Below are 27,307 nucleotides of genomic sequence, written 5' to 3'. Positions count from 1 at the left end.
TAGAGAATTAAGTTTCCAACACTTGAGCTCCGGGGGACACATGCAGACCATACATGGGGGATTGATGAGTATATGGGAGGGACCAGTCATGAATATTTTGGCTGAGAGTTGTGTTTGGGAGCTGAAGCCATGCTCCATCATGGCAGGGCACACATAGACCATTGAATGCTCTGAGGAATGAATATTGAACAGTGTAACTCATGGCAGAAGGTGGAATATTTAAAAGGCAGAACTGCCTGGGTCAACTAAAAGAGTGAACAAACAGCCTGTAGCCTGTGGCTGGCTCCTCTTCTCTTCCCGTCCCCAACTTTCACCTTTCTGTCTTTCTTTCCCTCCCTCCCTCTCTCTCTCCCTTCCTTCCCTCCCTCTTTCCTTCCTGTCTTCCTTCCTCTACCTTCTTCTTTCTCTCCCTCCCTGCTTCCTTGTTTCTTTCCTTCTTTCTCTTTCCCTCTTTCTCTTCCTCCTTCCTTCCTTCTTTCTCTCTCTCATTTCCTTCTCTCTTTCTCTCTCTCTCCATCTTTCTCTCCCTCCATCCTTCTTTCTCTCATTCTTTCCTTCCTTCTTTCTTTCCTTCTTTGTCCCCTTCCTTTCTTTCTTCCTCCCTCCTTCCTGCCTTCTTTCTTCTCTCTTTCTTTGACTGATGTGTTCTGAGCCCAAGCACCCTGTGGGGTACTAAGTGGAACCAAAATTGACTCAAGAATCAAGAAGAAATAGAAAACCTAAGAAGTACTATAACATGAAGAACATAAAACATCTAGTAAAACAAAATCTCTCACGAAGGAAGGACTAGGCCCAGATGGTTGTATGAGCAAATTTTACAGACTTTCAAGGAATGGATCATTCTAATTATGTCCCAAAAAACTGTAGCTAGGAATATTAATGCTTGATTTTTCAAGAGCTTCATTTCCTAAAACATGTAGGTTCAAAGGCAGATTGGCAAGTGTTGGAAATCCTCAAATTTTGTGCAGTTCCTTGGAGTTTTAGCATTAAAAAAGAAAGGCCTTGCTTGCATTAACTTTGAATTTTGTACTGTTACCAGTTAATAGAGATACTCTATGCATTTATATACACTCTGATTTTATAGGAATGGAGGCATATCAGACAATTGGCTCTGCACCCAGGTTTTTTACTTTGTAACTTATCTTGAACATCATTTTTGAGCATCTTTTTAAAATTTATTTTTTTTAAATAGCTGCATAGTATTCTATCATATGAATAACCATAATTTCAATAAACAGTATGGTGATAATCATTAATGTGATTGATAAACATTAAGATGACTTCTAGACTTTTGTTAATTGAAAAGGTGGTATAATACTTTCTCCCATTCATACATAATTCCAGGCATCATGAGTATGTGTGTAGGGTAAATTTCTGGAAATGAAGTTGCTGAAACAGAGAGTATTTCCATTTATAATTTTGGTATGTATTGTTTAATGACAATCGATATAGTTTGTACTAATTTATAATCCCAGTAACAAGAAGTGAGTACCACTTCAAACTCCACAACTTCACTGGCAGTGCTTGAAGCCATGATGAATATTGCCAGCCTCCCTTCAAGTAAATTTCTATTAACTCTATAAAAATGTTATAAATGGCAGATGTTACATTTCCAGATAGTTTTGTAGTAACCAAAAAAGAATTGATTTATTAGAAATTTGTATATCACATTGAGACAAAATATATTTGTGATAAATATCATTATTTTTATGTATTTAAAACATCTCACGTATTAAGAAATTATACTTTAGATCGGGCCAAACTGGCTGATTAGAAGCAGCTGTGGCCCATGGCTCTCACAGAGAGCAATGAAAACTGCGAGTGAATTCTACACCTTCAATTGACGTATTCAGGTTCTTGCATTGGGACTGACTAGGCAGACAGCTTGACCCACAGAGAGTCAGGAAAAGCAAGTGGGTCAATGACCCACCCAGGTGTGGCACGGAGCTAGCCGAGCCCCCACTCACAGGCAAGGGAGGCCATGAGTGATTGTGTGACTCTGCCTGGGAAACAATGCTTCTCCGATGGATCTTTGCAACCTGCAAATCAGGAGGTCCCTTCATGAGCTCAGCCACCACGGCCTCAGGTTTGAAGCACAGAGCTGTGTGGAGTCTCAGTGGAGTGCTTGCTGGCTTACTGGGGCATGCATGGAAAACCAGGAATTTTGCATACTCTGCCCCTAGAATTCCAGCAAAGCAGGAGATACATCTGTGCATTCCCCTAGGAAGGGGGCTGAATCCAGGAAGCCAAGTGACATCATTCTGAGGCCCCAATCCCACAGCACCTCACAAGACCCATTGGCTTGGAATTTCAGTTGGCCAGTGGCAGCAGACTGGAGAAAGCCGGAGGTGGACCGAGTTCCCAGTGGGAGGGGCAGCCGCTCTAACTGTGGTTTGAGTTTGCCACTCTAGCCTGCTAGCACCAGGGACCAGGAGGAGTCCCCTATAACATAGTACAGCTGTTGTGACTGATCATGACCAGGCTGCTTCTTTGAGACCGAAATCCATCCCTCCTCACTGGACAGGGCCTCCCCATCAGAATTTTAGCAACTCCAGCCAGAGTTCTAAGGACAGAACTCTGATTTCTCCCTGGGATTAAGTCCCCAGGGAGAGGGGTAGCTGCTGTCTCCCCAGTTCAGCCAACTGAACCTTTCCATCCTGCTGGCTCTGGAGACTCCTGAGGGTCAGAACAACACACCTGCTCTGCCAAAGGCCAGCCAGACTGCTTCTTTAAGCAGTCCCTGATCCTGTTCCTCCTGACTGGGTGAGACCTTCCAACAGGGGTCTCCAGACACTTCCTACAGAAGCATTCCAGCTGGCATCAAGCAACCCCGTGGACTAGTGCTCCCAGAGGAAGGATCAGGTTGCCATATTTGCTGTTTTGCAGCCTTCACTGGTGATACCTCCAGGTGCAGGAGAAACTGATGTGACTAGGGTCCAGAGTAGATCCCCAAAAACCACATCAGCCCTAGCCCTAGGGAAGAGTTGTCTGACTGTTAAAAACAAACAGAAAGCAACAACAACAACATCAACAAAATGACCCCATGAAAAACTCCTTTCAAAAGTCAGCAACGTCAAAGATCAAAGGTAGATAAGCCCACAAAGATGAGAAAGCATCAACACAAAAACGCTGAAAACTCAAAAAGGCAGAATGCCTCTTCTCCTCTAAATGACAACAACACCTCCCAAGCAAGGGCACAGAACTGGCCCGAGGCTGAGATGGCTGAATTGACAAAAGTAGGCTTTAGGAGGTGGGTAATAACAAACTTCTCTGAGCTGAAGGAGCACGTTCTAACTTAGTGAAAGAAGCTAAAAGTCATAAAAGAACACAGTAGCTGATAACCAGAATATTCAGTTTAGAGAGAAACATAACTGACATGATGGAGCTGAAAAACACAACATGAGAACTTCACAACACAACCACAACTATCACTCACAGAATAGGCCAAGTGTAGGAAAGAATCTCAGAGCTTCAAAACTATCTGCCTGATATAAGACAGAAAGACAAGAATAGAGAAAGAAGAATAAAAAAGAAAGAACAACAAAACCTTCAATAATTATGAGATTATGTAAAAAGATTGAACTTTAGACTGATAAGGGTACCATGACCCACCACAATCAAGATGGCTTCATCCCTGGGATACAAGGTTGGTTCAACACAGGCAAATCTGTAAATGTAATTCATCATATAAACAGAACTAAACACAAAAAAACACGATTATCTCAATAGATGCAGAAAAGGCCTTCAATAAAATTCAACATCCCTTCATGTTAAAAACTCTCAATAAACTACATATTGAAAGATCACACCTCAAAATAATAAGAGCCATATGTGACAAAACCACAGCCAATATCATACTGAGTGAGCAAAAGCTGGAAGCATTCCCTTTGAAAACTGGCAAAAGAAAAGAATGGCCTCTCTCACCACTCCTATTCAATGTAGTACTGGAATTTCTAACCAGGGCAATCAGGCAGGAGAAAGAAATAAAAGTATTTAAATAGGAAGAGATGAAGTCAAATTATCTTTGTTTGCAGATGACATGATCCCGTATCTAGAAAACTCCACCATCTCAGCCCAAGAGCTTCTTAAGCTGATAAACCACATCAACAGAATCTCAGGATACAAAAACATTGTGCAAAAAAAAAATGCTAGTATTCCTATACACAAACAACAGGCAAGTAGAGAGCCAAATCGTGAAAGAACTTCATTCACAATTGCTACAAAAAGAATAAAATACATAGGAATACAGTTAACAAGAGAAGTGAAGAACCTCTTCAAGGAGGACTACAAACCACTGCTCAGAGAAATCAGAAAGGATACAAACAAATGGAGAAGCATTCCATGCTCATGGATAGGAAAGAATTCATTCGTGAAAATGTCCATACTTCCCAGAGTAATTTATAAAAGAATTCAATGCTATTCCCATTAAACTGCCAATGACATTCTTCACAGAATTAGAAGAAAATATTTTAAAATTCTCATGAACCAAAAAGGAGCCGAAATAGTCAAGGCGATTCTAACCAAAAAGAACAAAGCTGAAGGCATCACACTACCCAACTTCAAACTACACTATAATGCTACAGTAACCAAAACAGCATGGTACTGGTACAAAAACAACCAATGAAACAGAATAGAGAACTCTGAAATAAGACCATACACATACAACCATCTGATCTTTGACAAACCTGACAAACACAAGCAATGGGGAAAGGATTCCTTATTTAATAAATCATGTTGGGAAAACTGGCTAGCTATATGCAGAAACTGAAACTGGACATCTTCCTTATATCTTATACAAAAAATAACTCAAGATGGAATAAAGACTTAAACATAAGACCTAAAACCATAAAAACCGTTGAAGAAAACCTAGGCAATACCATTCAGGACATAGGCATGGGCAAAGACTTTGTGACTAAAACACCAAAAGCAATGGCAACAGAAGCCCAAATTGACAAATGGGATCTAATTAAACTAAAGAGATTTTGCACAGCAAAATAAACTATCATCAGAGTGAACAGACAACCTACAGATTGGGAGAAAATTTTTGCAATCTATCTGTCTGACAAAGGGCTAATATCCAGAATCTACACAGAACCTAAACAAATTTACAAGAAAAAAACAGCCCCATCAAAAAGTGGGCAAAGGAAAGGAGCAGACACTTCTCAAAAGAAGACATTTATGCGGCCAACAAACATGAAAAGAATCTTATCATCACTGGTCATTAGATGAATGCAAATCAAAACCACAATGAGATACCATCACATGCCAGTTAGAATGGCGATTATTAAAAAGTCAGGAAACAGCAAATGCTGATGAGGCAGTGGAGAAATAGGAATGCTTTTACACTGTTGGTGTAAATTAGTTCAGTCATTTTGGAAGACAGTGTGAAAATTCCTCAAAAATATAGAACCAGAAATACCATTTGACCCAGCAATCCCATTATAGGGTATATACCCAAAGCATTACAAATTATTATACTATAAAGACACATGCACTGTATGTTTATTTCAGCACTGCATGTTTATTGCAGCACTGTTCACAATAGCAAAGACTTGGAACCAACCCAAATGCCCATTAATGATAAACTGGATAAAGAAAATGTGCACATATACACCATGGAATAATATGCATTTATGTCCTTTCCAGGGACATGGATGAAGCTTGAAACCATCATTCTCAGCAAGCTAACACAAGAAAAGAAAACCAGGCCAGGAGCAGTGACTCATGCCTGTAGTCTCAGAACTTTGGGAGGCTGAGGTGGGGAGTTTGAGATCAGCCTGACCAACACGGAGAAACCCCATCTCTCCTAAAAATACAAACAATTATCCAGGCATGTTGGCACATACCTGTAATCATAGCTACTTGGGAGGCTGAGGCAGGAGAATCGTTTGAACCCAGGAGGCAGAGGTTGTGTTGAGCCGAGATCATGCCATTACACTCCAACCTGGGCAACAAGAGTGAAACTTTGTCTCAAAAAAAAAAAAAAGAGAGAGAAAGAAAAAGAAAGAAAAGAAAACCAAACACTGCATGTTCCCACTCATAAGTGGGAGTTGAACAATGAGGACACATGGACACAGGGAGGGGAACATCACACACTGGAGCCTGTCATGGGGTGGGAGGAAAGGGGAGGAATAGCATTAGGAGAAATACCTATGTAGATGACGGGTTGATGGGTGCAGCAAACCACCATGGCACGTGTATAACTATGTAACAAAACTTCATGTTCTGCCCATGTATCACAGAACTTAAAGTACAACAAAGAAAACTTTACATAAATGCATGAAGTCTAGAACAGCTAATATATTATAATGAAAAGTCAACTATAATCTCAGCTCAAAGAGAACACCATGAAATTATGAAGAGCTCTCCACAAATCTCTAAATTTATGTCCTCATAAGATTACATTTCTATTTCTTCTTGAAAAATTTCCTCAATTTAGCTATGATTTAGTGACAGTAAGATGGTAATTATGAGGAGAAAATTCTCCTAACACTCCATTGAGAAAATTCTGCCTCATTTCACCACACACCTGAGTCTTAAGCAGTCACTTCTAATGTAGCTGAATAATAGATCCTCACCCAGCTGAGTCTATGAGTTGAATCCATGTATGTGAGAAAAGGCCCCCAAGGAGAGGTAATAAGCTGGGAATGCCATCAACTCATCTTTCTTCAGGCCTATATTTGTCATTGTCACTTGTAGAAGCAGGACAGCCCTGGCATTGGGATTGGTAGTAACAGAGAGTATCAAAGGGAAAACTGAACTCTCCTAATTTTGGGAAAAAAGCAGATTGAAAACAGATGGGGTCCAACGTTTTCCGTGTGTGATGTCATTGTCCCAGGTACTCTTGCTCAGGAAATTTCTTGTCAGCAAAACAGAAGTCAAAAGATATTCCTACCTTCCAAGAGAATAGAACATAATGTCAGATTTTCTCATGGATTCCCACAAGTACAAGAAACTTTCATGGCCTTATTTAACTGCATAAGAATTTCAACTACAAAATTATTTTTCTTTCAAATACACAGGAATCTTTTTGGAAAAATTTTAACCAGAAAAAGTTGGAATTCTAAAGTAAAAAATGCATGAGGCCATAAAAATTTTTTACATCTTTTAATTTATATGTCAACTGGAGAAAGAAAAACATTCTCTGAAGTTTCCCTTTATACCTTTAAATTCTTATTCTTTATTACCAGCAATACAAGGTGACTTATTCAGGTTGAATCTTGAAGGTAAACTTTAACTTAATTTTAAGTTTTGGCTAATTTTTAAGCATTTCTCAGTCACCTACCATGATTTCATCTCAGAAACCAAAATCTCAGTTTCATTTAGACCTTTGAAATATTAAAACAGAAGGTTAAATGCTTCAAAATAATATTCATGTAGAGACTTACATATGTGGACCAGGAATCTCCATGTACTACAAAGTTTATGAGAACATAACAAATGTTGATACACACATTTAATTCTGAAATAAAAACTTACAACAAATAAAACAAATCAAGAAAATTTTGTAGGTTACACATTTTATGTCTGAAAATATAGGTATGAAACACTCAAGGATGGATCAAAGAAGAAATCACAAGAGAAAATAGAAAATATGTAGAGAAAAATTAAAAACATGAAATACCAAAAGTTAAGAGATATATCAAAAACAGTACCATAAGGGAAAAATTTATAGCTATAATTGATTATAAAAAATAATATACCAAATCAACAACTTTACTCCTAAGGAACTAAAAACAGAGGGAAAAAGAGGGACTATTAAAGAGGGACAACTAAAAGCTAGCAAAATTTAAAAAATGATAAAGATAGCAGTGGAAACAAGTGAAATAGAGAATAGAAAAACAATATCAAAAATCAACAAAATCTAGTTTGTTGTATGAAAAAGATCAAAACTGACAAAATTTTACCAAGATTGACTAAGAAAAAAAGGGAATATTCAAATTACTAAACTCAAAAATAAAATGGGTACATTACTAACAAATTTTTGGAGTAAAAAAGGGATGTAGGAGAGTACCATAAGGAAGTATACACTAAAAAATTGAATACCCTAAATAAAATGAACAAATTCCTAGAAACAAAAAACCTACTAAGACTGAATCAGAAAAGTTGAATAAGCCTATTCAGCAAGGAGATTCAGCAGGAAGATTGCATCAGTAATCTAAAACCCAGCAACAAAGAAAAGCCTGGACCAGATGGCTTCACTGTTGAATTCTACCCAATGTTTAAAGCAGAATTAACACCAGTTTTTCTCAAACTTTTTCAAAACATTGAAGAGGAGGTAATTTTTTCTAACTTATTCTATGAGTCCAGTATTACCCTGACACCAAGCCAGACAAAGGCACCATAAGAAAACTACAAACAAACATCCCTTATAAATGCTGATGCAAAAATCCTCAACAAAACACCAGCAACTCAAACTTAGCAGTACGTTAAAAGGATTATACACTATGGATGAGTATAATTGACTCCTAGAAATAAAAGTATGTTCCAACACACGAAAATCAGCATAATATCACATTAACATAAAGAAGGAAAAAACCCTCATGTGATCATCTTAATCAAAAAAGAAAAAGCATTTGTCAAAATTTAACACACATTCATGAAAAAATATAGTTAGTAAACTATAAAAAGAAAGAAAACACCTTAACATAATGCTATACAAAAAACAAAACAAAAAACCACAGCTAACATGGTAAAAGACTGAAAGCTTTTACCCTAAGAGCAAAAACAAGGATGCCTGCTTTTACTACTTCTATTTAATATAGTACTGAAGGTTCTGGTTAGTTAAAACAATAAGGTGAGTAAAATAATTAAAGATATTCCAATTTTTTAAAAAGTAAAATTATCTGTTTGCAGATGACATAAGCTTATCTATTAAAAATCTTTTAGTTTCTGTGAAATAAACTGTCAGACGCAATAAATAAAATTCAGCAAAGCTGCATGATACAAAATAATACACAAAATTAGTTATATTTCTACAATAACAATAAACTATCTGAGGAAGAAATCAAGACAGCAGTATTATGTATGACAGCATCAAAAGAATAAAATAGAAAACCACTTAACCAAGGAAATGAAAAACCTGTACAGCAAAAACTATAAACATGACATGATAGTATTAAAGATGACACAAATAAATGAAAAGACATCATGTGTCTATGGACTGGAAGACAAAATCTTGTCAAGGTGCCATTGTTATCTACAGTCTTCTACAGATTCAATAAAATCACTACAAAAATTCCAATATTTGCAAAAATAGAAAAACCTATTCTAAAATTCAGATGAAATCTCAAAAAAACCCAAGCAGCCAAGTCAATCTTAAAAACTAACAAAGTTAGAGGACTAACACCTCCTGGTTTCAAACTTCAGTACGCAAAACAATGCTGTACCAGCATAGAGACAGACGCAAAGACCAACGCAATAGAAACAAAGAACCAAAAAATATGGTCATGATTTTTAACAAGGGCGTCAACACTGTTCAATTGGGAAAAGGACGATATTTTTTTAAATGGTGTTAACAGATATTTACATATATTTATCTATATATATATTTATCTATATATATATCCCAAATTACCTTTTTGTCTATCATGTATGTTGCAGATCTATGTCCCCAGTCTGTTGACTTTTTACTTTGAGGCATTTTTCTCTCATACAAAATTTTAATTTTTATAGAGTCAAATACAACCTTGGCGCCAATCTGTTTCCCTTACTGCACGGCCTGCATGAGCACGATTTCCCTCATGGCCAAGGCGGGATTAGAGCGGCAGGAGAAACACGAGAAAGAGGAGCAGACGCACAGCTACCCAGCCCGCCCTCCACCAACGCTGAAATAGCCCAGCGCCCACCTCCCTCAGCCTTGCATTCGGCTTCCAGAATAAGCAACAGCTTTGCTTCCACACAGGTGTACCCACTTGTTAATTCCTTGGCATTGAACGTCTGTTGGAGAGCTCAGGTGTCCTTGCTGTGGTCCTTTCCACGTTCGGGAAAGCTGGTCAGCTGGAGAAATTCCTCCCACATCTTTAGTAAGACTAAATCCCTAGCTGAGCTGAAACTGAATTTTCCTCCCATGTGGGAGGAGAAGACTCTTGTTTCCATATTCACAGAGTGCCTTTGCACCTGTCCTAGACTGATGACATATTGTTGTAATTTATGAGTCTTTTCATCTATTAGGAGATCTGTGCTTAGGAAAGGTCTTCCGAATGTTAACTCAACAGGATTTAATTTTAAGTTTTACTTTGGAGCACTTCAAACCCGAAGTAAGCTATGGGTGTTAGAGATAGTCAGGCGTCTGATTTAGCTAGAGTCTTCTTTAGAGTAGGATTAGCCCTTTCACCTTTCCAGAGGACTGCGGTCTGCACACAGAGTGAAGGTAATATTGGATTCTTAAACCTGAGCATAGGTGTTGGGATACACCTGCTGTGAAAGACGGGCCATTGCCACTTTGCAAGCTTTTAGATTACCCAAACTGAGGAGTTATTTCTTCTGGTAAACATTTTTCAGATGGGGTGGGGAATGCCTCGATCTAACCAGTGAAGGTATCAGTAAGCATTAGCAAATATTGATATCTCCCGCAGAAAGGTAGCTGAGTAAATTAGAGTTGCCAGTTCTCACCTGGATAGGTTCCTCAATTTTGGACAGGTTTACCTGGAGAAGGAGAAAATTGCTGGCCATTTGGGTCATGTCAGGCAGCAGAGCTCACAGGGCTGAGTCACCTGTTTCGGTGTCTTGAAAAGATTTACCCCTATAAACAAATGAGATATTAACAGAAACCTAGAATCCCTTCTAGGGTGAAAAGAATCATGAAAGTGCTGAATTTTATTCGTATGATTGGTACTTGGCATTAGTAATTTATTACCATCATTCAGCCAGCCAGAGGGGCCCTGGACTGAAATGCAAACCCTGACCCATTTTTGTTCTTCTTCAGAGTGTTCTAGCCCAGTTCTATGTATGCTGTCCAGCATGCCCATAAGCTTCATTGGCCCTTTCAGTGCAGAGACCTTGGCTGTGGCATCTACAAGGTCATTTCCTTTTACATGGTCAGTCTCTCTTTTGATGTCCTCGGCAATTAATTATAGTCACTTTTTGGCAGCAAAGCAGCATTCTAACAAGCTCAAAATCTGAATGATGTTGTATGGAAAAGCCCTTGGGGGTCAGGAGTCCCTACCCATTCCAAATTGCAGCATAAGCATGAAGCACTAAAAAGTCATAATTGGAATCAGTGTAAATGTTGACTTTTAAATCCTTTCCCAACTGCAGGGGCTGAGTAAGTTCAATTAACTCAGCTTTTTGAGCTGAGGTCGAGGCCAGCAAGACTTGTGCCTACTACTAATAGCATGTCTACCCCTCCTGTTTTCCTGATGCATAAAACAACTTACACCTGTTAACCAATCTTCCTTGGGATGGTCAAGCGGCTCATCCTTCCTCAGTCTGGCCTGCTAGAATAAATTTGTTTCATAACCTGTGACATGCTTTGGCTGTGTCCCCAGTCAAATCTTATCTTGAATTGTAGCTCCCATAATCCCTATATATCGTGGGAGGGACCCAGTGGGAGGTAATCGAATCGGGGAATGGGTCTTTGCCATGCTGTTCTCGTGACAGTGAATAAGCCTCATGAGATCTGATGGTTTATTTATTTATTTTTGAGACATAGTCTTGCTCTGTTGCTCAGCTGGAGTGCATTATCATGACCTTGGCTCACTGCAACCACTGACTCCTGGGTTCAAGCAATTCTCCTGTCTCAGCCTCCCGAGTAGCTGGGATTACAGGCGCCTACCATCATGCCTGTCTAATTTTTGTACTTTTAGTATAGACGGGGTTTCACCATGTTGGCCAGGCTGGCCTCGATCTCCTCACCTCAGATCATCCACTGCCTTGGCCTCCCAAAGTGCTGGGATTACAGCCGATGGTTTTATAAAGGGGAGTTTCCCTGCACAAGCCCTTTTGCCTGCTGCCATGTAAGAGATGTGACATTGCTCCTCATTTGTCTTCTGCCATGAGTGTGACGCTTCCTTGACCATGTGGAACTGTAAGTCAATTAAACCTCTTTTCTTTATAAATTACCCAGCCTCAGATATGTCTTTATTAGCAGCATGAGAGCAGACTAATACAACCTGTAAGCCAGAAAGGCTAGAAGCACTTGTGGACTCTGGCAGATAAGTAGCTGGGTTTATGGTTTGGCAGGCTTTAAGGGTTATGTCTGGAGTGTCTAGCCGTAAGGCCTGATACTTTCATAAATGTTCTCTTATTATCCACTGCTGCCCTTTAGCTTCTAGGACCACCTTCCCTTGGTGTGGGGTCAAAAACCTGTAGGTGCTTTTCTAATGTTAGTTTATTAGCTTTGCCTGCTAGAAAAGTGGTAGCAGCAATAGCTCTAAGGCATCAAGTCCACCCTGAGGCCACATGTTCTATCTGCTTAGAAAATTAGGCTACTGGCCTTGGAATGTCCCCCAGTTTTGGGAAAAGATTACCCAAGGCTTATGCCTTGCTTTTTGGTCACATAAAGAAAAAATGGTTCATCCAACTTGGGGACTCCTATGGCTGCAGCAGAGCCCAATTTGTCTTTGAGAATATTGAAGGTTTGCTTGCAGTTCTCATTACATTCTAGGAGCTCTAAATCTTTCCCTTTAGTGTATCATATAAACGCTTGGCTACATTTCCAAATCTGGGCACACATGAGCAGCAGTACCCAGCCATCTCCTAAAAAAGCCCACAGTCATTTTTTGGACAGGGACTCTTGGGTGACTAAAATAACTTTTTTAACTTCTAGGGATGTTGATCAGTTCCAGAGGTTAAGACAGATTCCAAATATTTAAGTCTTTCAGTCAAAATCTGAGCTCTGTGTGGTGATGCCCTATATCTGCAAGTTCCCAGGAAATTTACCAAATTAACATTATTGAGTCTTCTTTAGTTGGGCTGGCAATGAGCAAGTCACCTGCATACTGAATAATTGTGTCCCTTTCCAATTGTAGATTTTTTAAGTCCTTAGCTGGAGCATTTTCAAATAAGTGGGGGCTATCCCAGAACCCTTCAGAGATGACTATCCAGGTTAGATTTGAGGCTGAATGCATATCTGGATCAGTCCATTCAAAGGCAAACATATTATGAATCTGGATGCATTGAGATCCAGAAAAGTGCATCTTTCAGACTTAAGAATGTAAACCAGCTTGCATCCCCTGGGACATGGTAAGAATGGGCGACAATGAGGTGTATGGAGACAACTGCATTTCTTAATGCTCTAAGGGTTCTGATAAATCTGTACTTGCCATTAGGCTTTTTATCTGGTAACATGTGAGTATTGTAAGGAGACTCTCATGGCCTTAATAACTCATATGGCAAGAATTTGGCAATAAGGGGTTGAATTTCCCCTCATGCTTCTTGCCTTAAAATGTATTGTCTCTTCTGAGGTCGAGGAGTACTAGGCTGAAGTTGGATTTGAGTGGGGGAGGTGTTTAGTGCATTTCCCAGAGCCTGTGTGGCCCCAACCTCAAGATTTACTTAAGACAGCACCCCAGGTGGCAAATGTGACAGCTCATTCTTAACTTCATTTTTCCCCTGATGGGTCAGGAACAAAAGTAACAGTTTCTATGCTTTATGATCTGTGAGGGTGAGCATGACTTGGTCTCCTCAGTCAATAAACCTCTCCCCAGTAAGAGGTCAGACAATCAGACAGTACTAAAAAGGCAGGTGAGAAACCTAGAGGCTCTGGAGGACAACTTCGAAGATACAAAAAGGAGTGTTTTGGGGCTTGTCCATCATGAGAAGACAGGAGACCATTGTATTAAATCTGGACAGAGTAATCTGCTCCCACACCTAATACGAAGTTGATACTCCTACCTGCTACTTCAAGAGTCACCTGAGCCTCCTCCATCTCTTGATAGCCAGTAGTCCAATGGGAGCGGAGGTAGGAAGTATCAGGCCCTGCCACTTTTGAGTCTGCTGTGCTCTGATGATGGCTCCCTTGGAAGCACAGTGCATTTCCTTTGGCAGTGGCTGACCTTCCTACAGAAGGCACATTGATTTATAACCAAGGCGCAGTGGCCCAGAGGCACAGACTGGAACTTTCACCTTCTCAATTCCTCTGTGAGGGTCAGGGGTTAAGGGGCTGCCTCTGAAGTGGTGGAGAGCACAAGGTTGCAGCTAGAAGCTGGGCCTCTTGGAAGATTTGCTTTATTTTGTGTTTTCTCTGCTCAATTCCTGTGATAGAAAACTGAAAAAATCAAAGTCTAAAATCTGATCCATGGGAGTCTGGAAGCCTAAGGCTGCTTTTGGCAGCTTCCTGCAGATATCAGAAGGAGACCACGCTATAAATTAAACTCCTAGAAATGCCTGTCCCTTTTTGGAGTCAGGGTCAGTGTTAGTGTATTTCCTCAAGGTCTAAATTATCCACCTTTGTAATAAGGCTAGGTTTTCATCTTTTCCCTGAGTAATTTTCCAGACTTTAAAAATTAAAAACTGTATCACACTTTTCTTTTATTCCTTCATGGAGTCAAAAGATCATATTTTTTTCTCTCTATATCCCACTTTCTTCCTAATTCATTTGTTTTTTCTAGATTCTAGTTCTTTTGGGTCCTAGTCAGGCACTGCTGTGCCTCCTACTTGAGAGGTGTCATGCCCCTGGTTGCAGGATGCCACCCTATTACCATGTGCTCTAGCCACTCCCATAATGTACTGCTTTTCTACTATGTGGCAGGTAAACATAAATATATGCAAATCCTGCCTTGTCAGATCATACTTCAAGGTTAGCCTATTAAATTTGTCTATGAATTTTCCCGGAACCTCTGAAAACTGTTTTAGTTTTTCCTTGCATATGGCTAATTCAGATATAGAAAAGTGTACATATACCTATATAGTGTGGGGAAAAGAAAGAGAGATCAGACTGTTACTGTGTCTATGTAGAAAGAAGTAGACATAAGACACTCCATTTTGTTCTGTACTAAGAAAAATTCTTCTGCCTTGAGATGCTGTTAATCTGTAACACTAGCCCCAACCCTGTGCTCACAGAAACATGTGCTGGGTTGACTCAAGGTTTAATGGATTTAGGGGTATGCAGGATGTGCTTTGTTAAACAAATGATTGAAGGCAGCATGCTTGTTAAAAGTCATCAGCACTCCCTATTCTCAAGTACCCAGAGACGCAAAACACTGCGGAAGGCCACAGGGACAACTGCCTAGGAAAGCCAGGTATTCTCCAAGGTTTCTCCCCATGTGATAGTCTGAAATATGGCCTCATGGGAACGGAAGGTCCTGACCATCCGCCAGCCCGACACCTGTAAACGGTCTGTGCTGAGGAGGATTAGTAAAAGAGGAAAGCCTCTTTGCAATTGAGATAAGACAAAACCATCTGTCTCCTGCTCGTCCCTGAGCATTGGAGTGTGTCAGTGTAAAACCCGATTGTATATTCCATCTACTGAGATAGGAGAAAACTTCCTTAGGGCTGGAGGTGAGACATGCTGGAGGCAACACTGCTCTTTAAGGAACTGAGATATTTATGTATATACACATCAAAAGCATAGCACGTTTTTCTTTACCTTGTTTATTTTGCAGATATTTGTTCACCTGTTTTCCTGCTGGCCCTCTGTCCACTGTTACCTTATTGTCCTGCCACATCCCCCTCTCCGAGAAATGCCCGATAATGATCAATAAATACTAAGGAAACTCATAGACTGGTTCCGGCGCGGGTCCTCCGTATGCTGAGCGCTGGTCCCCTGGGCCCACTTTTTCTCTATACTTCGTCTCTGCTTCTCTTTTCACAAGCCTCTCGTTCCACCTGACGAGAAACGCCCACAGGTGTGGAGGGACAGGCCACTTCCTCAATATAGTGTCCCTGTTATCATCTGTCACTTCCCAGAGAGGACAAATATTCAACTTTGCCAGCTAATAAGAGGCCCCACTGCATGTTGTTCTGGTGAAGCTCGGGTGTTTCGAGAGTGGGGTATGTATGTAAGGCAGGACTCGAAGGTCAGGGAGAAGATGATGACCGGACACTAGATAACCCTGGAAAACTAGAAGAAATTAATAACATGTTGCACACATCACTAGTACTGGAAGGAGTCTGACTGTGTTCTTTTGGGGTGCTTGGACTGGCAGGGAGAGTTTAGCCCCAGTTAAGAAAAGCCTAATATTAAGAGTAACTTTCATTAAAAGGGTAATCAATTATGTGCCGTCCCAATTTTGTCTTTTCCTCCATCAAACATATAGAAGCCCATTTTAATTTTTTATCCTGACTAAGCATCAGAGAAGCCTGTATATAATGTATTTCCTCCCTCTTAGTTTCTCTTCTATAAAACCAATGAAGCTGCAAAATAGGAGTCAGATCAAACAGGGGAAATGGGAAGGCTGTAACTTGTAAATTGTAATGTATTAGTCCATTTTCTTTTTTTTATACTTTAAGTTTTAGGGTACATGTGCACAATGTGCAGGTTAGTTGTATACATATACATGTGCCATGCTGGTGTGCTGCACCCATTAACTCGACATTTAGCATTAGGTATATCTCCCAATGCTATCCCTCCACCCTCTCCCCACCCCACAACAGTCCCCAGAGTGTGATGTTCCCCTTCCTGTGTCCATGTGTTCTCATTGTTCAATTCCCATCTATGAGTGAGAACATGCAGTGTTTGGTTTTCTGTCCTTGCGATAGTTTACTGAGAATGATGATTTCCAATTTCATCCATGTCTCTACAAAGGACATGAGCTCATCATTTTTTATGGCTGCATAGTATTCCATGGTGTATATGTGCCACATTTTCTTAATCCAGTCTATCATTGTTGGACATTTGGGTTGGTTCCAAGTCTTTGCTATTGTGAATAATGCTCCAATAAACATACGTGTGCATGTGTCTTTAAAGCAGCATGATTTATAGTCCTTTGGGTATATACCCAGTAATGGGATGGCTGGGTCAAATGGTATTTCTAGTTCTAGATCCCTGAGGAATCGCCACACTGACTTCCACAATGGTTGAACTAGTTTACAGTCCCACCAACAGTGTAAAAGTGTTCCTATTTCTCCACATCCTCTCCAGCACCTGCTGTTTCCTGACTTTTTAATGATCGCCATTCTAACTGGTGTGAGATGGTATCTCATTGTGGTTTTGATTTGCATTTCTCTGATGGCCAGTGATGGTGAGCATTTTTTCATATGTCTTTTGGCTACATAAATGTCTTCTTTTGAGTAGTGTCTGTTCATATTTTTGCCCACTTTTTGATGGGGTTGTTTGTTTTTTTCTTGTAAATTTGTTGGAGTTCATTGTAGATTCTGGATATTAGCCCTTTGTTAGATGAGTAGTTTTCGAAAATCTTCTCCCATTTTGTAGGTTGCCTGTTCACTCTGATGGTACTAGTCCATTTTCACACTGCTATGGCAAAACTGACAAAACTCTCTCAGGAATAAAGTGACCTGCTGGGTTAAGAAAGTAGGGTTCAGCTGTCCTATACCAGCTCATCAAAGACGGCGTTATGGTTAAGAAATGAGAGAAAACTGTTAAGAAAAAGTCTCATGTTCTCCATCTTGAGGGTAATTGTTTGCAGAGGGTTGTCATAAAAAAGGCTGTCACTAAACAGGCATATCTGATCTTATCATGTAGAGCTCTTAAATACCACATTTTAACTTCTAGTCATAATGATGGCAAGGTTACTGCTGATCTTTTCTGATAATTAAGGTACAAAAATACTAGGTTCCAAGACAATTATTTTTTTCAGTGTCACTTGGACCAGTGGCAAATTAAACAAGCAGTCAGTTGAGAGTCAGAGGATCGCTGAGAAAAGTTAAAGCTAAACTGTTTGGGGCCTCTGTCCTGGGGCAGCATCCAGGCTACTAAAAAACAGAGGCGGTGAGCAGAAAGATGACAAGATGTAGAGCACTCAGGTGAGGGACAGAGAGCACAAGGTGCACTTCCAAAAAGAGAAAGTGGCAAACATCTTGTTTCGCCAAATCCATTATTCTCAATATTCCCCAGGGCCTCTAACCTTGTGGGCTTGGCCTCTAATCTGAGTATGATAATAGTGGATAATCATTCTTGCCCACCAAAATGGTTTCACGACTCTAAAAGACAGCCCACTTGCCACGTGTCAGCTGATTGATTGTGTGTGGATTGTTTTCCTTGGAGTAAGGGTCTTGCCTTGGTGTCCGTTCATGGTGTTGCTGAAAGATTTTGCTGGAAAAGAGGGTCCTGATACAGACCACAAAGTAGGATTCTTAGATCTTCTGCAGGAAAAAATTTGAGGTGAGTCACAGAGCACAGTGAAAGAACCAAGTTTATTAGAAATTACTCCATTACAAAGTTGAACATCCTCAGAAAACAAGAGCAGGAATGCATTGTTTTTTGTTAGTGTCTCTACTTATAAGTAACTATAAAGAGAAAGAGTTATAATTAAACTTGGAAGGTGCAGATGTAGTCACTAAAGTCAGGGCTATTGGTTTTAACAGTAACCATTAACCCATTGTCCTAAGCTAGCTCATTAATAATATCCTTACAAAAAATGCTGCACTCCTAAGATATTTATACATTTTTCAAGGTTGGTGGAAGATGTCTTGTATGACCACAGATATTCTGCAATTGTAATTTGTGGCCAGTTAAAAAATGTGACTAATTTCAGACCATGAACATTAATCTTCTAGATGCCCTGTGAGTACCTAGCTACTCGTATTAAGATAGAATATTCTAGTCATGGTTATTAAACTATAAGCTAGGTAACCATGAGTTCCTCTAACACAGCAAGTCTACTTCTCAAGGAGAAAATGTATTTGTCAGGAATTTTGTGCATTTTGTTTGATGGCATTTAGTATGTTTACCAAAATGGCAGAAAGGAGTGAAATTAGTCCTCAGAGATTTCTCAAGATTGGATATAAAGTAAACGAAATGATTACAGTTAATATGCAAGTTGATACAGTTGATATTCAAAAGAAATTTTGTTTGAAACAAAATGAGGATTTTATTTTTACTTATTTATTATTATTGTTATTGTTATTATTATTTTGAGACAGAGTCTTGCTCTGTTGCCAAGGCTGCAGTGCAGTGCACTATCTTGGCTCACTGAAACCTGTGCCTCCCGGGTACAAGCAATTCTCCTGCCTCAGCCTTCCAAGTAGCTTGGATTACAGGCATGAATCTCACCACACCCAGCTAATATTTGTATCTTTAGTAGAGGTGGGGTTTCACTGTGTTGGCCAGGCTGGTCTCAAACCCCTGACAACAAGCGATCTGTCCACCTTGGCCTCCCAAATAGCTGGGATTACAGGCAAGAGCCACCACTCCCAGCCACAATGAGGTTTTTAAATAATTCTTATTTCCAGCTGTTGAGCAGGGAGCTGAGCAAATTCAACAGATCATGGGCCTAAAGTAAGGGAAGACTGAGGAAAAACTCTGGAACACATGTGATTAAATTAATTACAATGGAAACCAAATCAAATTTAATAAGGTTGTACCTCTTAGTTGCAAAATGTTTCCCCTCATTTTGAAATGCGGTGTTATTCCATGGAAAAGAAAACTAGTGTTTATCTCCGGAGTAAAGAACAGGGTTCCCTGCAGGATTGATTGACTGAGAACTATGGCTCAGGATTAAAAATCCTTCTTTTTTCCATTTATAACCTAAAAATAAATTTCTAAACCCCTGCTGACTAAATGGACCTCTCTTCTTGGATAAGGACATTCCAAAGTTAAACTGAAAAGCTAGTTCAAGCCATGGGTCACACATGCCTCATTATATTCTCCTCCCTTTGGTTTTAATTTTTATTTCAATTTCAATTTTTAATTTACTTTTGTGGGTACATGGTGTATATATTTATGGGGGTACATGACATACTTTGATGCAGTCATGCAGTGAGTAATACATAATAAAAAACGGGGTATCTGTCCCCTCAAGCATTTATAGCTTGTGTTAGAAACAATCCAATTATACTCTTTTAGTTTTTTTAAATGTGGAATTAAATTATTTTTTACTATAATCACCCTGTTGTGATATGAAATGCTGTCTTATTCATTCTTTCTAACAATTTTTTTTTTTTTTACCCATTTAGCATCCCCACTATCCCCTTGTTCCCTCCCTGCACTTCCCAGCCTCTGGTAACCATCCTTATACTCTCTATCTCTATGACACCAATTATTTTGAATTTTAGCACCCACAAATAAGTGAGAACATGTGACATTTGTCTTTCTGTGCCTGACATTTCACTTAACATAAAGAATTTCATTTCCATTTATGTTATTGCAAATGGAAGGTTCTCATTCTTTCTTCCAGCTGAATAGTACTTCATTGTGTATATGTACCACATTTTCTCTATCCAGTCATCTGTTGATGGATATTTAGATTCCTTCCAAATCTTGGCTATTATAAACCCTGCTGTAGCAAACATGAGAGTGCCAATAAGTCTTTGATTTACCAATTTTATTTCTTGTAGGCATATACTGAGAAGTGGGATTGCTGGACCATATAGTAGCTCTATTTTTAGTTATACTGGGAACATCCAAACTGTCCTTAAATGTGCTCTCAACAGCAGTGTACAAGGGTTCCCTTCACTCCACATACTCACCAGCATTTGATTTTCACTGACTTCCGGATAAAAGCCACCTTAACTGGGGTGAAATGATATCTAATTTTGGGTTTGATTTGCATTTCCATGATGATCAGTAATGTGGAGTACCTTTTCATTTGCCTGTTTCACGTTAGTATGTCTTCCTTTCGTAAATGTCTATTTAATTTTTTTGTCCGCTCTTTATTTGGGTTATTACTTTTTTCTATAGAATTTTTTGAACTCAATATATTGTAGTGTATTAGTCGTTCCTGCACTGCTATAAAAATACCTGAGATTATGTTATCTATTTATTTACTGGGATGAAGTCTTGATCTGTTGCCCAGGCTGAAGTGCAGTGGTGCAATCTCGGCTCATTGCAACCTCCACCTTCTGATTCAAGCAATTCTCTGCCTCAGCCTCCTGAGTAGCTGGGATTACAGTCACCTGCCACCTTGCCTGGCTAATTTTTGTATTTTTAGTGGAAATGGGGTTTCACCATCTTGGCCAGGCTGGTCTTAAACTCCTGACCCCATGATCCACCCTCCTCAGCCTCCCAAAGTGGTGAGATTACAGGCATGAGCCACGGAACCTGGCAAGACTGGGTAATTTATAAAGGAAATTGGTTTAATTGACTCACAGTTCCACATGGCCGGGGAGGCCTCAGGAAACTTACAACAATGGCAGATGGGGAAGCTGGCACCTCTTACATGACAGCAGGCGAGAGAGCGTGTATGTGACGCAAAGGGGGAAGAGTCGCTTATAAAACCATCAGATCTCATGAGAAATCATTCATTATCAGAAGAAAAGCATGGGGAAAAATACCCCCATCATCCAATCACCTTCTACCAAGTCTCTCCCTCAACATCTGGGGATTACAATTAATATGAGATTTGGATGGGGACACAAATCCTAACCATATCATGTAGCTATTGATTGTTTTTCAGATGGATAATTTACAAATATTTTCTCCCATTCTGTGGATTTTTTCTTCACTTTGTTTTCTGTTTCCTTCACTATAAAAGGCTTTCTGACTTTCTGTAATCCGATTTGTCCATGTTTGTTTTGCTTGTCTCTGCTTCTGGGATATTATTTAAGGAATTTTTGCCCAAACCAATGCCCTAAAGATTTCCCCCAATGTTTTCTTGTAAAATTTGATGGTTTGAGGCATTAGGTTTAGGTCTTTAATTCACTTTAATTTGATTTTTGTAAGTGACAAGAAATAGGTTTCTAGTTTTATTCTTCTTCCTATGGCTTGCCAGTTTTCCCAGCCCTATTTATTACAAAAGCTGTCTCATTTTTTATTGTAAGTTCTTGGCACTTTTGTTGAAAATTAATTTAGCTGTCCCTCCCATAGGATTCCAGAACACTGTTATGAGGGTCTGAATGTTTGTCCCTCGCATAGGATTCCAGAACACTGCTGCTGGGTTCTAAACGTTTGTCACATAGGATTCCAGAACACTGCTACGAGGGTCTGAATGTTTGTTCTTCACAGGGGATTCCAGAACACTTCTGCTGTGGTCTGAATATTTGTCCCTCACATAGGATTCCAGAACACTGCTATGAGGGCCTGAATGTTTGTCCCTCACACAGAATGCCAGTTTTACCAGCCCTATTTATTACAAAAACTGTCTTATTTTTTATTGTATGTTCTTGGCACTTTTGTTGAAAATTAATTTAGCTGTATGAGTTTGTTTCTAAGGTCTCTATTTCGTTCCATCTGTCTTTATGTCTGTTTTTATGCTAGTGTCATGCTGTTTTAAATACTATAACTTAGTAGTATAATTTAAAACCAGGTAATGGAATTGCTTCAGTTTTATTTTATATACTTAGCATAGCTTTGACTATTATGGTGTTTTGTTATGCTTCCATATAAATTTCAGAATTCTTTTTCTATATCTGTGAGAAATGTCTTCTTCTTCTTTTTTTTTTTTTTTTTTTTTTTTTTTTTAGATGGTGTCTTGCTCTGTCACCTAGACTGGGGTGCAGTGATCAGTGATGTGATCTCGGCACACTGCAACCTCCACCTCCTAGGTTCAAGCAATTCTTTGCCTCAGCCTCCTGAGTAGCTGGGATTACAGGCACCCACCACAATGCCTGGCTATTTTTTTTTTGTATTTTTAGTAGAGGTGGGGTTTCACCAAGTTGGCCAGGCTGGTCTTGAACTCCTGACCTCGTGATCCACTAACTTCAGACTCCCAAAGTGTTGGATTACAGGCATGAGCCACTGCCCCTGGCCTGTTATTCTGATAGAGATGGCATGAAATGTATACATTGCTATGGATTGTATGGACATTTTTTTAAAAATACTGATTCTTCCAGTCTGTGAACATAAAAATCTCTTTCCAATTTTTGGGTCCTTTTTCATTTCTTTTATCAGTGTTTTACAGTTTTAATTGTTGATAACTTTTATTTCTTTGGTAAATTCCCACACATTTTGTTTTTTTTGTGTGTGGCTACTGCAAATAGTATTACATTTTTGAGTTCTTTTTCAGTTTGTTGACTGTTGGCATATAGAAACCCTACTGATTTGTATATGTTGATTTTGTATTCTGCAAATTTACTCAAGTTATTACCTCTAATAGTTTTTGGCGGATGTATTAGGCCATTCTCATATTGCTATAAAAAGTAATCAGTGACTGGTTAATTTATAAAAAAAATGGGTTTCATTGGTTCATGCTTCTACAGGCTGTACAGAAAGCATAGCACTGGCTTCTGCTTCTGGGGAAGCCTCTGACAACTGACAAGGTGAAAAATAAATCCAGTGCTTGCACATCACATGGTAAGTGCGAGGGTAGAAGGGAAGTGCTACACACACTTGTAGATAACCAGCTCTGATAAAAACTTACTATTGTGGTAATGGCACCAAAGGAAATGATGCCAAACTGTTCACGGAAATCTTGCCCTCATGATTCAATCACCTCCCCTCTAGGCCCACTTCCAACATTGAGGATTATATTTCAATATAAGATTTTGGTGGGAATATATATCCAAACTGTATCATTTTGCCCCTGGCCATTCCAAATCTCATATCCTTCTCATATTTCAAAATACAATCATGACTTCCCAATAATCCCCAAGGTCTTAACTAATTTTAGCCTTAACTCAAAAGTCAAAAGTCTCATCTAAGACAAAGCTAATTTTTTCCTCCTATAAGCCTGTAAAATAAAAAGAAAAGTTAGGTTCTTCCAAGATACAAATGAGGCAGAGGCATTGGGTAAATTCTCCTATTCTAAAAGGAAGAAATCAGCCAAAAGAAAGCGGTCACAGGACCCATGATAGTCTGAAAACCAGAAGGGCAGTTGTTGAATTGTAAGGCTCCAAAATAATTATTTTTGACTATGTGTCCCATTTCCAGGGCACGCTATCACCTTGGGAAGGTTCTACCTTGTGACTTTGCATGGTTCAGCCCCCACAGCTGCTCTCATGGGCTGGTATTCTGTGCCTCTGGCTTGTCAAGGTGCAAGGTACAGGCTGTAGCTAGATCTATCATTCTGGGGCCTGGAGGACATTGATCCTCTCCTCACAGATCTACTAGGCCATGACCCAGTGGGGAGCCTGCCTGGGGACTGTCACCTCACATTTCTTTTCTCCATTGTTTTAGTAGAAGATCTCCATGAGGGCTCCAACCCTGCAGCATGCTTCTGCCGGCACACCCTGTCTTTCTCATACATCCTTTCAAATAAAGGTGGAGGCTCCCAAGTCTCAACTACTCGCATTTGGTAAACCCACAGGCCTAACACCACATGGAAGCTAGCAAGGTTATGGCTTGCACCCTCTGAAGCAGTGGCTGGAGTTGTAACTGGATCAATTTGAGCTACACCTGGAGGTGAAGCAGTGGCCAGGATGCAGGGAGCTTGTTCCAAAACTACCTAAGGCAGCAGGTACTAGGCCTGATCCCAGAAACTATTCTCTTCTTTTAGGTCTCAGGGCCTGTGATGGGAGGCTGCCTTTCAGATTTCTAAAATGCCGTCAATTCCTCTTTCCCATTGTCTTGGCTATCAACACCTGCTTTTTTTAGGTTATACAAATATCTCTAACAAGTGGTTAACCTATATCATGCTTGAGTTCCTCTCTTATATAAGCTTTTTATATTTCAGACACATGACTAGGCTGCAAAGTTTTCAAGCTTTCACACTATGCTTCTTTTGTAAGTATAAGTTACAACTTATTTTATTTTTATTTTTTTGCTAGAACATGTGAGCATAGGTTGTTAGAAGCAGCCAGGCCACATCACAAATGCTTTGCTGCTTAGACATTTTTCCAACAGAAACCCTAAATCTTCAATTTCAAATTCAAACTTTTATATATCCCTAGTTCATGACAGAAATTCAGCCAACCACTTTGCTAAGACAACATGCATGACCTTTGTTTCAGTCCCAGTAAGTTTCTAGTTTTCATCTGAGAACTCCTCAGCCCGGCCTTCACTGTCCAGATCACTATCAGCATTTTGGTCACAGACATTCAACCAGTCTCTAAGAAAAGTTCAACTTTCCCTCATTTTTCTGTCTTCAGAATCCCACAAATTCTTCCAACTTCTGCCTGTTTACCCAATTACAAAGCTGATTCCACATTTTGGGGTATTCTTATAACCATTTTCCATTCCTTGGTGCCAATTTTCTGTATTAAGCTATTTTTGCATCACTATGAGAGTGGGGCTGGATAATTTATTTTTTACAAAGTAGGTTTAAGTGGCTTATGATTCTACAGGCTGTAAAGAAAACATAGTACTGGAATATGCTTCTGGGGATGTCTCTGCAAGTTTACAGTCATGGCAGAAGTTGAAGCAGAATCTTGCACATCACAGGGCAAAAAGCAGGAGCAAAAAACAGAGGGGTGAGTTGTTACACTGTTTTAAATTACCAGATCTTATGGAAACTCACTCACTATCATGAGGATAGCACCAAATGGGATGGTGCTAAGCCATTTATGGTAATCCACACCAATGGTTAAATCACCTTTCACCAGGCCCATCTCCAACATTGAGAATTACATTTAAATATGACATTTGGGAGGGGACACACATTCAAACCCTATCAGAGGAGTCTTTATGCTTTTTCCAATATAACATTATAACATAGGCAAAAAAAAAAAGGTAATTTGACTTCTTTTCCAACTGAGATGCATTTTATTGCTTTCTCCTGTCTGATTGCTCCAGATAGGACTTTCAGCATTATGTTGAATAACAGTGGTAAAAGTGGACATTTTTGTCATCTTCCAGATTTTAGAGGAAAGGCTTTTAGTTTTTCCCCACTTAGTGTGATACTAGCTGTGGATCTGTCATATATGACTTTTATTATGTTGAAGTATGTTTATTCCATACCCAGTTTTCAAGGGATTTTTTATTATTAAAGAATATTAAATTTTATCAAAAGTTTTTAGCATAATTGAAATGATTATATGGATTTTGTCCTTTTCTTTGTTTTGTTTTGTTTTTTGTTTTTTTTTTTTTGAGATGAAATAGTGTTGGGTGCATATATATTTTCCATTATTATATCCTCTTGATGAATTGATCTCTTTATTATTGTATAATGACCTTTAAATTTCTCCCTACAGTCTTTTGTTGAAATCTTTTTCTGTTATAAATATGGCTATTTCTGCTTTTTTTGGTCTCTATTGGCATGGAATAACTTTTTCCACCCTTTTATTTTCAGTCTAAATGTATCTTTATATGTAAAGTGTGCTTTTTTGGTATGTCACAGATTATTCTCCTGCTTCTCTATCCATTCATCCACTATTTTTCTTTTGACTGGAATATTTAGTTCATTTAAATTCAATGTTATCAGTGATAAGCACTTACTCCTGCCATTTTTTATTTGTTTTCTGATTGATTTTTGTCTTCTTTTCCTTTTGTCCTTTCTTCCTGTCTTCCTTTTAGTGAAGTGATATCTCTTGAAATATAATCTAATTTCTTGCTTTTTACTTTTTGTACATCTGTGGTACACTTTTTTACTTGAAATTACCATGAGGCTTGAAAATAATATAATAATGATTTTAGACTGTGAACAATTAAACACTGATTGCATAAAAAAAGAAACAAGCAAAACAGAGGTTGGAGCCAAGATGGCTGAATAGCAACAGCTCCAGTCTACAGCTCCCAGAATGAGCGACACAGAAGATGGGTGATTTCTGCATTTCCAAATGAGGTACTGGGTTCATCTCACTTGGGAGGTACTGGGTTCATCTCACTTGGGAGTGTCAGAAAGAGGGTGCAGCACAGTGGGTGTAGTGCACCGAGCATGAGCAGAAGCAGGGTGAGACATCACCTCACCCAGGAAGCAAAAGGGGTCAGGGAATTCCCTTTCATAGTCAAAGAAAAGGGTGACAGATGGCACCTGCAAAATTGGGTCACTCCCATCTTAATACTGCACATTTCCAATGGTCTTAGCAAACGTCACACCAGGAGATTATATCTCACACGTGTCATGGAGGGTTCTATGCCCACAGAGCCTCACTCATTGCCAGCCCAGCAGTCTGAGATCAAATTGTAAGGTGGCAGCGAGGCTGGGGGAAGGTCCCTGCCATTGCCGAGGCTTGAGTAGGTAAAACAGTTGGGAAGCTCGAACTGGGTGGAGCCCACTTCAGCTCAAGGAGGCCTGCCTGCCTCTGTAGACTCCACTTCTGGGGGTAGGGCGTAGCCAAGGAAAAGGCAGCAGAAATCTCTGCAGACTTAAATGTCCCTGTCTGACAGCTTTGAAGAGAGTAGTGATTCTCCCAGCACACAACTGGAGACCTGAGAACGGACAGATTGCCTCCTCAACTGGTCCCTGAACCCCGAGTAGCCTAAGTAGGAGGAACC

Source organism: Pongo abelii, chromosome 11 (assembly GCF_028885655.2).
Source record: "Pongo abelii isolate AG06213 chromosome 11, NHGRI_mPonAbe1-v2.0_pri, whole genome shotgun sequence".
In the NCBI taxonomy this organism is placed as follows: Eukaryota; Metazoa; Chordata; class Mammalia; order Primates; family Hominidae; genus Pongo; species Pongo abelii.
The sequence above is the reverse complement of the archived record's forward strand: the minus strand, read 5'-3'. Positions refer to the sequence as shown.